This window comes from Protopterus annectens, chromosome 1.part2 (genome assembly GCF_019279795.1).
Source record: "Protopterus annectens isolate FY-2018-M chromosome 1.part2, PAN1.0, whole genome shotgun sequence".
Taxonomy (NCBI): domain Eukaryota; kingdom Metazoa; phylum Chordata; order Ceratodontiformes; family Protopteridae; genus Protopterus; species Protopterus annectens.
This window is the reverse complement of record NC_056727.1, coordinates 94969405-94981904: the sequence shown is the minus strand read 5'-3', so window position 1 is coordinate 94981904 and position 12500 is coordinate 94969405. Positions and strand designations below refer to the sequence as shown.

The window sequence follows — 12500 nt, the reverse complement described above, 5'->3', positions numbered from 1 at the left end:
GATCTCGTTTGAAATAGCTAACCCAGACATAGCTATAGGAAGAAACCTCTGCAAACAAATGGTTAAACATACCTGTCCTACTGTCCAAGTCAATAAAGGAAACAAACCAGCAAACACTCAGCCAGTGAAAATTTGAACTCCTCTCGGTTCAACAGGCTAGGGGGGTGGAAGGGGGGACGCAAGAAAGAAGGCGAGATGAAGGCAACTAACATGGAATGTTATGGTAGTTACATAACTTCTTTATGTTAAGTTGTCAATCTCGCCTTCGTTATTGCTGGTTGGACAGCATCCCTAGCACCTACAATCATGGGTGTCTCATTGGAACAGACTCTTCAGAACAGTGGAACAAAAGCTAGCTCTACTTCTGGAGACCACATCCAACTTGTAATGAGAAATAAAGGTATGAGGATTTGCCCACGTAGCGGCGGCACAGATAAGAGTCCATGGGCAACCTAGACTGGAATGCTACAGACATGACTAAAGCCCTGGTAGAATGACCTTTCAGTTTGATTGGCAAGTCTTTGTTCCTTAGTTGGTAGATAAAAGTAATGATATGAGACAACCACCTGGATAAGGTCACTTTGGAAACTGGGAGACCCTGTTTGCCCCGAGCATAGGAAAGGAAAAGTTGGTCAGACTTCCTTATATTCTTCGTCCTATGCAGACAGAAACACAACTGTCTATGAACATCCAATTGATGTAACTTGTATTCTGCCTTGTTGGTGTGGTTAGGGAAAAACACAGGTAGGTTTATAGACTGATTCAAATTGTTTTCTGAGCAGACCTTTGGAAGAAAAGAAGGATTAGTCCTCAGAGCAACCCTGTCCTTATGAAATGCTAAGTATGGAGGACGGACTGATAGTGCCTGAAGTTCAGAGACACGTCTGGCTGAAGTAATAGCTACCAGAAAGAGAGTATTCCAAGATAGAAACTTAATGGAGCAGGAAGCTGCTGGTTCAAAAGGGGGCATAATTAATGAGGTTAGTACCAAATTAAGGTCCCAAGGAAGAGGGGGATCTCTCACTGGGGGTCTAAGGAGAGTAGCCCCTCTTAGAAATGCTTTACATAGCTTATGAGACATAATGTTGGCATTAGAAAAACCAACATGAAAATTTGAAATGGCCGCTAATTGAACCCTGATTCTAGCAGAAGCAGACCCTAAATGAAAGAGTTCTGTTAGGAACTCCAAGATCTCATGGATAGGGGCTGTGAAGGGATCTATGTTTCTATCCTCTGCCCAACAAGAAAAACGTTTCCATTTACTAGCAAGTCCTTCTAGTGGCCGGCTTATGGGAGGAAACAATAATGACGCGGACGGCTGGGGAAATACTGGGAAGCCTGGCTAAGGTTGGAAGTGGAGCAACCAAGCTGTGAGCTGGAGCGTTTGAAGGGATTGATGCAGCCCGCCTGACTGATGAATCAGTAGGTCTGGAATCGGATCCAGAGTCCAAGGCCGCTCGAGAAGGTAATGGTGTAGAAAAGGGAACCATATCTGTCGAAGCTAGTAAGGGACAATGAGGATCATTTTGCAACCCAATGACATAGCTTTCTGAATGAGTTTCGGTATCAGGGGAAACAGAGGGAAGGCATAAAGCAGTCCCTGAGGCCAATCGTGGACTAGAGCGTCTCTGGGAGGGTGACCAGGAAGCGGAAGAAGGGAGAAATAGCTGCTGCATTTGCTGTTGAAGGGGGTGGCAAAAAGGTTGCAGCAAGGCTGACCCCATTTGCAGAAGATTAAATCCGCAACTACCTGATTCAGAGACCACTCGTGAGGCATGAGAATTAGCTCTGCTGAGCCTGTCCGCTATGACGTTGGACGTCCCAGAGATGTGCATTGCAACCAGAAATCATTGGGAGGAAATCGCCCACTGCCAGAGTCTGAGGGCTTCTCGACATAGGGGGTAGGACCTGGTTCCCCACTGCTTGTTGATGTACCACACCACTGACATGTTGTCGGTTTGAATTGCAATGGTCCCCGAAGGAAGCGAGTCCTGAGCTAGGAGCACGGCTCTCATCTCTAGGACATTTATATGCAGATGGTACTCATGAGCCTGCCAAGTGCCCTAGACTGGCCTTCCCTGATAATGCCGCCCCCCTCCCCCATCAGGGAGGAGTCTGTGGTCACTGTAGCAACCGGAGGAGGCTGAATGAAGGGTCTGCCCTGAATCACTAGTGGGGAGATCATCCACCAGGAAAGGTGTCTTTTGCATGCTTCTGTGATGATGATCATGTGAGACATGGGGAGCTGTTGAAAGGACCACTGCATGAACAGAAGCCACTGCAGGATTCTTATGTGGAAGCGGCCCAGGTGTATCACAAAAATTGCCGGCGCCACAGAACCTAGAGTCTGAAGGACGTACCTGACTTGCACTCTTTTGCATTGCATGAGGACATGAACCTGCTGGCGAACAGTGGACACCCTGTCCAAGGGTAGCTTTTTGCGGACATACTCCTTGTATCTAAGTCTGCTCCTATATAAGTAATAGATTGACAGGGCAACAAGGCAGATTTTTCGAAATTTATGGTAATGCCTAGCTGGAAGCAAATTGAGATTGTATAGTCCCTGGCTTGAAGGAGTTGATACCTGGTAGCAGCAGTAAGGAGCCAGTTGTCTAGATAGGGAAACACCTGGAATCCTTGACGCCTCAGGTGAGCCGTGACCACTGCCATACATCTGGTGAACACCCTGGGGGCTGTGGTGAGACCAAAGGGCAGAGCTCTGAACTGGTAATGACTGGCTCCCAGCGGGAAGCGAAGGAACCTCCTGGAGCATCTGTCCATTTTGATGTGATAGTACGCATCTTGGAGATCTATAGAGCACATCCAATTGTCCTGACCCAGAAAGGGTAGAATGGACTGTAGCGTGACCATCTGAAACTTTGTTCTTTGAACAGACTTGTTCAGTCTGCTGAGATCCAAAATAGGTCTCCAGTCCCCTGTCTTTTTTGGTACCAAAAAGAACCTTGAGTAAGTTCCGGATCCGTGTTGGTCTGCCGGGACTTCCTGGATGACTCTTTTTTTCTAGCAGTTTTGAAACTTCTATAACTGCTTGGTCCCTCAGATTGGGTGGAACATCGGGGAGGGACTTGCATGACGGTAAAGGGGGCTGAATGAAAGGAATTCTGTAACCTCCGGATATTACTGAATGTACCCATTTGTCTTGCATTATGCTTAGCTAGGCTTTTGGGTACAATGAAAGTCTTCCCCCGACTGCCTCCAGAGACGGACAGTCGGGCAACCCCTCAAGGATGTTGGAAGGGCTTGTCAGAGAAGGATTCTCTACTGCCCTGGTTCTGCGGACCCCCTCTGCCACGAGGGTGGCATCTGTTATTATTGTTATTTCCTCCTCTGCCTCTGGAGGAAAAATCACTAAGTGTGTCAGGCGAAGATCCCTGGTATTTCCAAAACCACATCTTACCACTCTTCTGACCCTTGGGGTATGGTCTAGAGGGAGTGGAAAAACGGACTCCCACGGCAGAGAGAGTCTTGCCTTCCTGTTCACACCTAGTAAGAGTGTCTTTCACCTGTGGTCCAAAAAGAAATGAACCATCAAAGGGAGTGTTGGTGAATGACGCTCTGAAGGGTTCCGCAAAATTACACAGCCGCATCCATGCATGTCTCTGAAGTGCCATGCCTGTGCCTGCGGCTCTAATCGCCCCATCGGCTGCATAGGAAATAAGCCTCATGGAGGAGTTGACTACTGAGTTAAGGGTCGCCAGCTGAGAGGCCACTTTAGCCTGGGCCCCTTCAGCTGAAGGATCCTGCATGGTATCTCCCAGCTCTTTCAGGAGATCCCTCTGAAGTCTGGTAAAATGGCATAAGTAATTCAGTGATCTCATGGAAAAGGTCGCTGAAGCAAAAATTCGCTTCCCATATCTGTCCATGGTCCTAGACTCCTTGTTACCACCATGGCATCCACAGGAACACCCTTAGTAAGGAACTGCTTGTCAGGGGGTGAAGTAATAAACTTGGCTGGTCTCCTCGGGGTTGGTTCCACTGTATCTGGGGCTGACCAAGCCCTTCGAGCCACCACAGACATTAGTGGATCGAAGGGCGGAGAAACCCAGGAGGTGGAAGGCCAGGAACCGAACGCATCCAGGAATACAGATTTGTCCTCAGTAGGGGCTAGGGTATTCCAGTTCCCCCTCTGCTTAAGTATTTCTAGGATGTCCGAAAAGGAAACATTTTCAGAGGGGGATCTCAGGGACCCTTCTGACTCATCCAAATCTGTATCCGAAGTGACAGACTCTGGGGAGTCAATGTGCTTCCTCTTGCACTTCTTCTTTCGAGGGGGCTCCTCTGAATGATCAGAGGAGGCCTTGGAGGAAGAGGAAACACCCAATGGGGTGCCTTGAAGCGCTGGTTCCCCGCGCTTGGGGTCTGGAGGAGGGGCAGAGGTTGACGCAGGCACTACAGGGGACGGAGCCAGTGGGGTCGAAGGTGGAGCTGACTGAGAGGCCAGCACACTCCTCATGACATTGAAGGTGTCCCTGCCACGATGAACGGAAGGCTCCAGCTCCGAGGAGACCGGAATCCTCTGCACCGAGGGAGATGGCTCAGAGGCCGATGTAGGAGCCGAGCTCACCTGCGCCGAAGCTCTGAGAGGGAGAGCAGGGTCTGACAAGGGTCCGATGCCACTTGCCCCCTCGGAGCCGATGAGGGAGTCTCGGTGCCCAGATCCCTCGACGGAAGGCACCATCGATGGGATTGGAGCCGACGACGGATCCGAAGGAGAGATCGTTATCAGAGCCGACGGTTCCATGACTCGAACCCCAAGAAACTCCGGCTCCGAGCTCAATGGAGTCGGGGGAGGAACATCAATAGAAACAGACGGAGCCGACACCTGTTGGGGGGGGGGGTGCTTGACAACATTTTGGCCAGTGCCTGCGACTTCAATAACCTGCTGACCACTCTCTCCACATCATGGTCTGAGAGCCTGGAGGATCGAGAGGAGTGTGAAGATCTATGACTACGGTCACTTTGCAGGAGGGGAGACCGAGGAGCCAAATGAATGGACTCTAATGAAGGGGACCTCGGTCTTTTCAGAGTCCTTGACGGCTCCGAGGGGACTATTGGAGCCGACGAGGAAGCAGTCTCCTCAGTTCCGGCCAGAATCGAAGTGGAAGGTAAGCCTTGGGCCGACGACGGCTCCGAGCTGGGAACTGACAATTTGGCCGGTTTAGGAGACTTCACTGGCAAAGTCTTGGCTGGTGAGTCCTGAGGCTTAAGGAGCCCTCTCAAAATAAGTTTATTCTTGCGCTCCTGCAGAACTCTTGGGCTAAATGCATGGCAGATAGAGCAAGAGTCCTGCAGGTGTACAGCGCCTAGACAATAGATGCAAGAAGTGTGCCCATCTTTCAGAGACATCTTCTGACAGCATAAGTCACACTTCTTGAATCCCGACACTTTGGATTCCTTAGACATAATACACAATAAGAAATACCACTAAACTAACAGTAAACACTACCATACAAACCACAAATAAGACACAATATACTACAAGATAAGGATTTATCTTATTATTATTTTTTTTTTTTTTAGGAATTAGGAAGCCTCTAACTAAAACAGCTTCCTAAAACAAGGAAAAGGAAGAAAATTCTACAGAGTAAGCTATCGGATAGGGAAGAGGGGGAGGTGGGGGAGGGGAAGAACTCTCTAACTAAAACGAGTTCTGAAAAGCCCACAAAAACACATTAAACTATCACAACTAGTTAGCGACTACTAGACAAATACAATAAGGACAGAAAAAAATCCCTAATCTGACTGAAAAGGTAGTAGAAGAAAAATATACGAGTCTGAGCCAGTACCACGAACCTCGCAGCTGAAGCGGCAAATGAGATCTGGGTAGCTAGCGCTAGGCAACATGGGATAAGGGGTAGCCTCGAGCCAGTAAACAGCTCTCGAGCTATTGAAGATGGCCGAGTCGGAGCTGAGGATCGGCTCCGATCTCAACCAGCAAGAACGAAGGCGAGATTGACAATTTAACATGTAATCTTTCTATGAAGTTATCCATTTTTCATATCATCAGCCATGAACTCTGGCACATATTTAACATTCCGTTTTAAGCATGACTGATGAGAAAGACTAATGGATACGGTCTGAGATGGCACTTGTGTGTTCTGTAAGAAGGATCTGGTCCTCTATCTTGGGCAAACCCTTATCACCATTTCTAAGAGAGGCTAAAGATGTAACTATTAAAAAGGATTCTCCAAACTGAACCTGAAAAATCAGTACAGCAAGTAGTAAACAAGATGCACAAATGAATGTGTAGGGGCATGGGTAGGTTTCACATCTCCTGCTTCTATGCATGGGATGAATGGGAGCGGGGCTCCACACCCACATCTTGACAATACTTAAATTTACATTAAATCTTCAAAGTTAGAAACTCAAAGGAGAGACTGAGCTGTGTACAGAAAGTATCACTGAAAAAAGGCACCACCTAGGACAGCAGGTCCATGAGTGCGACAACACTACATTCCCAAGTCAGTTGCATTTACCCTGCATTGCTCTCAACAACTATCAATTTGAGGAAGCTTCTGGGAAAGAACCCAGAGGGCTAGAACCTTTCTCACCATTTCCATAAGAAAACTCTGAGCTAAATGAGAAGCACTTAAATTCCACTTCTTCCTTGGAGTCTGACATTTTCTCCTTTGCTTGAGTCTTATCCTTCACACTGCTAAAATCAAAGTCAGATGTACCAGTAAATGTTCAAGACAGAGGCCACATATCAGGACACATGGATGCAAGGGCACCAAAGAAAGCAAATGTGCTAGTGCTGAAAAAAAAAAAAAGAGAGAGAGAGATTTAGAGAGATCTGCTGGTAACACTGGCACTGTAGTTTGAGTAGCCAGCTGGTGCTGAGTTGACACTTGCAAAGTGAACACTGACATTACTGATGTTGGCAAAGGGATGAAGTTAATATAATTAGCCTGTACTTTGTGCTTGTCTTGGGCAATCAGTGTAATGCATACAGGCTCCACTCTGAGGAGTGCTGAAAAGTAAACAAGGACTTTCATTCATTTTCTGATAACTAGTTTACCCTATTCCAGACCACAAAGGAGCCATGGCCTCTACTAACAAGTAAAGAGAACAAGGCAAAGAACCAGTCGTAGAGAAGACAACAATCTACATCCATTGTGTGCACATACTCGTACACATCATTCCACATCCATTGTTCTCATATTCGTATACGTTATTCCACATCCATTGTGCGCATATGCTTGTATACCTCATTCCACATCCACTGTGCACACATACTGGTATACCTTATTCACCTAAATGCACATCTCTGGGATGTGGGGGGAACGACAGTGCCCACTTCGAAGTAATAACTGGAAAGTAACTTTTTCGTTTAAATGTTGTTATGGTAATGAAGCTGCTGATATGATAAAATAAGTACTGAATACTAGGCATTTAGAAAGCTAAATTATGGCAGCTCAAACTTTATATTTTGGACTGTGGACTACAGTGCAACAAGAAATGAAAACCTACAGAAAAAGAAAGAAAGAAAGGAAGGAAGAAAGAAAGAATGCTCCAGTTCCTTAGATGGAGACAGAAATTGTATTACAAGACTGACAACAATGCATATATCTCTTTCTCTTTTTCAGATGTCACCTGCAATGGCTAGTAATCTGACGTCAACGAATATGGGTGGACACAGGGCTAGAAATGTACTGATTTGCACTTTTTTTTTAATGCCAATACTTACTCCAAGGCAGATATCTGCTGCAGAGACCTAAAAGTATGGAAGTCATATAATTCGAGATTAACTTGAGTGCAAAAGTTGCAGCTCATGTACAGATGAAGTGTTGCTGCACCATTTGTAAGTTTTTCTTTGCTTAAATGTACAGTATGGTTCGTCAAGGCATGCAGATATTCCTAACATTTATGTTATTTTGCACAGTCTCTACTATGTAATTGCATTAAGTAGAACTGTTTTATGATATCAATTCATATTTAAGCTCTATAGCACTTAAACCAACAGGGTCATCTAACAGTTTTGTAAAACAGTTCTAAACTACCAGCTTGTTTTAGTACTGACAGGAAGCTTAATCCATCACTATATTTATTATTTTTATACAAACCCATGCCTTCTTCTTGATCTTCTCAGATTTTATTCTGGGTACTCCAAATTTTAAATTTGCATCCCTGGGTTTTTAACCACTAGATCTGAAGTCTACTCTAAAACATAACCTCAGTCATTGATTCAGGATCTGTCAAAGTACAATGCAGTCTGGTCTTGCTCTCATTTTTCAATAGCAAATGCAACATCAACACAAATTAATTAGTATATTCTTCTACACTATGGTTCATAGTGACTGACTTAATGTAAATGTAAGCTGCATTCTCTCCAGCTGTCCAATTTCCACCCTGTAAAAGGGGTCCCATACAAAATTTCCATATTACCATCTTCTACTGTAAGTCTTTAGAAAACAGAATCCAGTAGCATACAGCACTATAAAAGCTGCCTGAGTTATATGAAAACAAGCGTTATTGATTACCTAGCATATAAAAGGTAAAAATGACAAATACAAACTACCTAAATCGGGAACAAAATCAGTTTGTGAAGAGGGGGAAGAATTTACAGTACACATTGAAGAAGATAAAGCAAAATTACTGACGATGCTGTCAAAAATATTCAAAACACAAATATTTTATTAGGTAACACCTCTACTGATAATCCAATGCTTAGCCAATATAACAGCAGCTGGAGCAGTTCTTTAAGCACAGGCTACATGGAATGCTCCCTCACAATTCCTTAATTTTATGAGTAATTTTTTGCCATCTTGAGCAATTTCAAAGCACAGTGTTTATAGCAGTTTACTTCCTTAGATGCCAAATGGCATATAATACAGTATTTCATAAAATAAGTAATTTTAAGAGCCACAGTGGTACTACTGTTTGACTGGCGCAGCAGGTCTCCATTGTAACTCGGAGGGCTATAATTGCAATCTGCAGAATTACGAAGCTGTCACTATGAATGTGGAGGACACATAATAAGTATGAGGTTACAGTACCTAGGCTATTTGCACTAGTACAAGGTAGAGCAACCTTGAACATAGCACATGAGTTTAGGATTGCCTTGGACACAGCCCCCAAGATTGAGTGCTTTGGGTGGGGGGCTGTCCGCAGCCAAAACATTTTAGTAATTTTTTCAAATCAAAGTTTCATTTTCAAAACTGCAAGACTTGAAACTGCTGCTGGTGGCCATTTAAGATAACATGACAACTCTGGTTTATCAGGGACACACTTTGATTTCAAGTCCCAAAGTCATGGCATATGCTGACATTCCAAAAGAACGTGCTTCAGGTATGCAGCGCCAACTAGAAAGCTGACACTGAGGAAGGAGCACAGGCTATGCTTCAGGTCAGTAATGTCAGCTTTATAATGCTGCCAGACAAGAAAGGTAGGAATTTCAAACAATGTCAGTTTAGTTGCTGTCAGACAAGCATGGTGAGAAGCTTATCTTAGGGGACAAAGCAAATATTATACAGCCTTACTCAGTTTCAGTCAGTGGACATATTTTCTGCTAAAATTACCTAATCCCAATGTCCAGATGTTGAGAAGATAGGTGGGTCACCTTATGACAGTTAGTCATTACAAAATCTTAAAAGAAGATGCAACTTAAAGTCCACTGCAGAAAACATTCTGCAGGTTTCATAGTTGCATGCCGAGTTGAGAACATTTTAGCTACGAAGAATCCTTAAACTGTTAAAGAAGAGGAATTGTTTAAAGGGTAAGTTGTGTTCCTCTGCAACATTTTTAGCTGCCCTGAAGGAACAATCCTTACTAAGGTCATACAGTGTAGAAATGTACAGATTACAAAGAAACTAAAAGCTAGAAGTCAAAAAAGTTTGAATTAGGGGTAAAAGGCAACAGCAGAGCAAACATGCTTTCACAATTCCCTTACAAAGCTATTTCTTTCAATTTACTATTAGTTTTATAATAAAAGCTCAGAACATTAGAAGTTTATCATTCTGAGTAACTGACTTGTTTAACAGCTTTTTGACTAATTCCAGTTTCACAGCAGACAGAAAGGAATGCTTTTGCCCAAAGATGTGCCTGCAATATGCGAACATATCTTTAAATGACTGCATTCAAAGTCCCATATCTATATCACATGATCTGACATCCTACATCATAGGTTCATAGGTAGGTACTAGGCTATTGGCTCTAGGGCCTATATAAGCCTAGCCAAAAAGGTACCCTGACTTTTGCCACCCAAGAAAATTATTTTCCTGTGCCCCTGTCAAGCAGAGCCACAGAAGTGATCCCTGGGGTGAATTTCCTATTTCCCATCCAATCATTAAGATTTTTCTTGAAGAGTGCTAATGAGGAGCTTTGTTTGATATAGATAGATACCTTGTTCCAGAGTATGGGAAGTCTCTGGGACAGGATTCTATCCCTCCAGCATGCTCTGTTTATTGTGGTGACAAGGTTTAGGTCCCTAGAGAGTGTAGCTCGGAGGGATTGGGATTTCTTTAAAGTGGAGCATGTCCAACAGCTCTGGGTTTGACATAGCTTTGTATGCTAGGCAGAGATTGCCTCTGAGTGGGCGATATGCAACGGAGTAAAGTTGGAGTTTTTTGAGATGGTCAGCGTAGGGCATCTGTATGAGGCCGGTAATCCTCTTTGTGATGTATTTCTGCGGCCTTTCCAGTTGTTGTAGTTGTCTAGTGAGGTACATACCAAAAAGGGGCGTTGTACTCTATAATGGATCTAATGAGTGACAAGTAGAGCAGAACAATGACCTCTTTTCCTGGATGATAAACCTTTTCTGATGAGGTGTGTCATATAGAAGAATTTCCTGACTACTGTGGCGATGTGATTATCAAAGGAGAGTCCTGTGTCCCAAAGTCTCTTATCATACTTTCGTTGTTAAGTAGACTACCACCTATGTGGTAGTTCATGGGTACAGAGTTTTTACCAAAAGGGGGTGACAATGCACTTTTTGGCATTGAGCTTGAGGCCATGGCTTTGACACCAGGCATCTGTCTCAGTGAGGCCCTTTTGTAGGATGTCCACATCTTTAGGAGTATTGATTATGGCTCCTAGTTTGCAGTCATCTGCGAACTTCGTTAGCCAAAGACATTCTGTGTTAGCCTGTACTTCAGAGAAGTAGATAACAAACAGGGGAGGACCCAGGACTGAACCCTGTGTTACTCCACTTGTCTCTGGTCTGAAGTCGGATATGCAGTCTGCTACTTTCACAGTGTGGGTTCTGTCAGTGAGACAGTTGGCACCTCATCTTGTGAAATAGGGATTTATATCTAGTTTAGTGAGTAGTTTAGTGAGTTTATCTATAATTCCAGAGTGGGGGATGGTGTTGAACGCCTTGACGAGATCTAGATAGGCTGTGTGAACCACCTTACCCTCGTCTGCAGCTTTGGTGACTGCTTCAAAGAAGTCTATCGGGTTTAGGAGACATAACCTTTTACAAACCTGAACTAGGTTGGATCCAGAGTTTGGAAATTATCAATGTCTTTGTTTATACGTTCCATGGCCTTGCAGACCAGGCTCGTCAGGCTAATGGGGCGGTAGTTCCTGGGGTCCATGGTGGCTCCCCCTTTGTGGAGTTGGATAACCATCGCTGTCTGCCATTCAGTAGACACAAAGCCTGAGGTGAGGCTATGATTGAACATGGTAGTAAGGTGGGGTGCCAGTTCGTTCTGTAGTTCGTGTAGAACGCAGCCTGGGATGTTGTTAGGTCTCATGGATGCTGTGTTCTTGGCTTTGGAGAGTGTGGCTTTTACCTGTGCAGCCGTGATTACAGGAACTTTGCATTCTTCTGGTATACTACTGTACAGTCTGAAAGTACAACTGACACAGCTGGTAATACATAACTGTGTACCTTATCCTTTTGAGTTTGAAAAGCAAGTATAATATGGCGTAAAAAATCATCACAACTGAGATTCACAGTGCTTTAGGTAGAATGGAATCTTAGGTTGATAAGCTGATAGGTGAATATTAGGAAGGGCCATTTTAAGCCTAGCCAATTACCTGAGGTCAGAATCAAATCCTGTACCTTACATTTATGAGGTGAAGACCTTAACCATTATGCTAAACCCGACCCCCAATTGGGTTCTCCTGTTACTCACATTCGAGTTCAACCAGGTGAAAAATAATAAAGTGGTAATTGGACAGCATATCAGTAAGCTCTGACAAGCTAAAAACTGAAAAGCTTTGTAATATCCAAATTGCTGGACTGTACAGTTAAACATGTTGTCCTCATGTGGCTACGAAAGGTGAAGTGAACATTCCCTTTGGAGATATTCTTTAATATGGACTTGTAGGAACTTAAGAAAATTGCAAGTAAACTGAATGACTATATGAAGAAATTAGACAGAGTTAACGGAACTAATGATGGCAATCGTTGTGGATGATCTGATACCATCCTGGCTTTACAGTGGAAGAGCTGAGTATTGTGATGTCATTGTTCAACATGCATACAAAACTGCTGTTGGCTGGACATTAATTTGTTGATTTGGAGGATAAAGCAT

General features: G+C 44.2%; 1 protein-coding gene across 1 annotated transcript in view; it reads right to left on the bottom strand.

Annotated features, from left to right (window-relative positions):
* Nucleotides 1–12500, bottom strand: part of LOC122788078 (proto-oncogene c-Rel-like) — a 1849952-nt gene that overhangs the window by 267382 nt on the left and 1570070 nt on the right. The window lies entirely within an intron of this gene.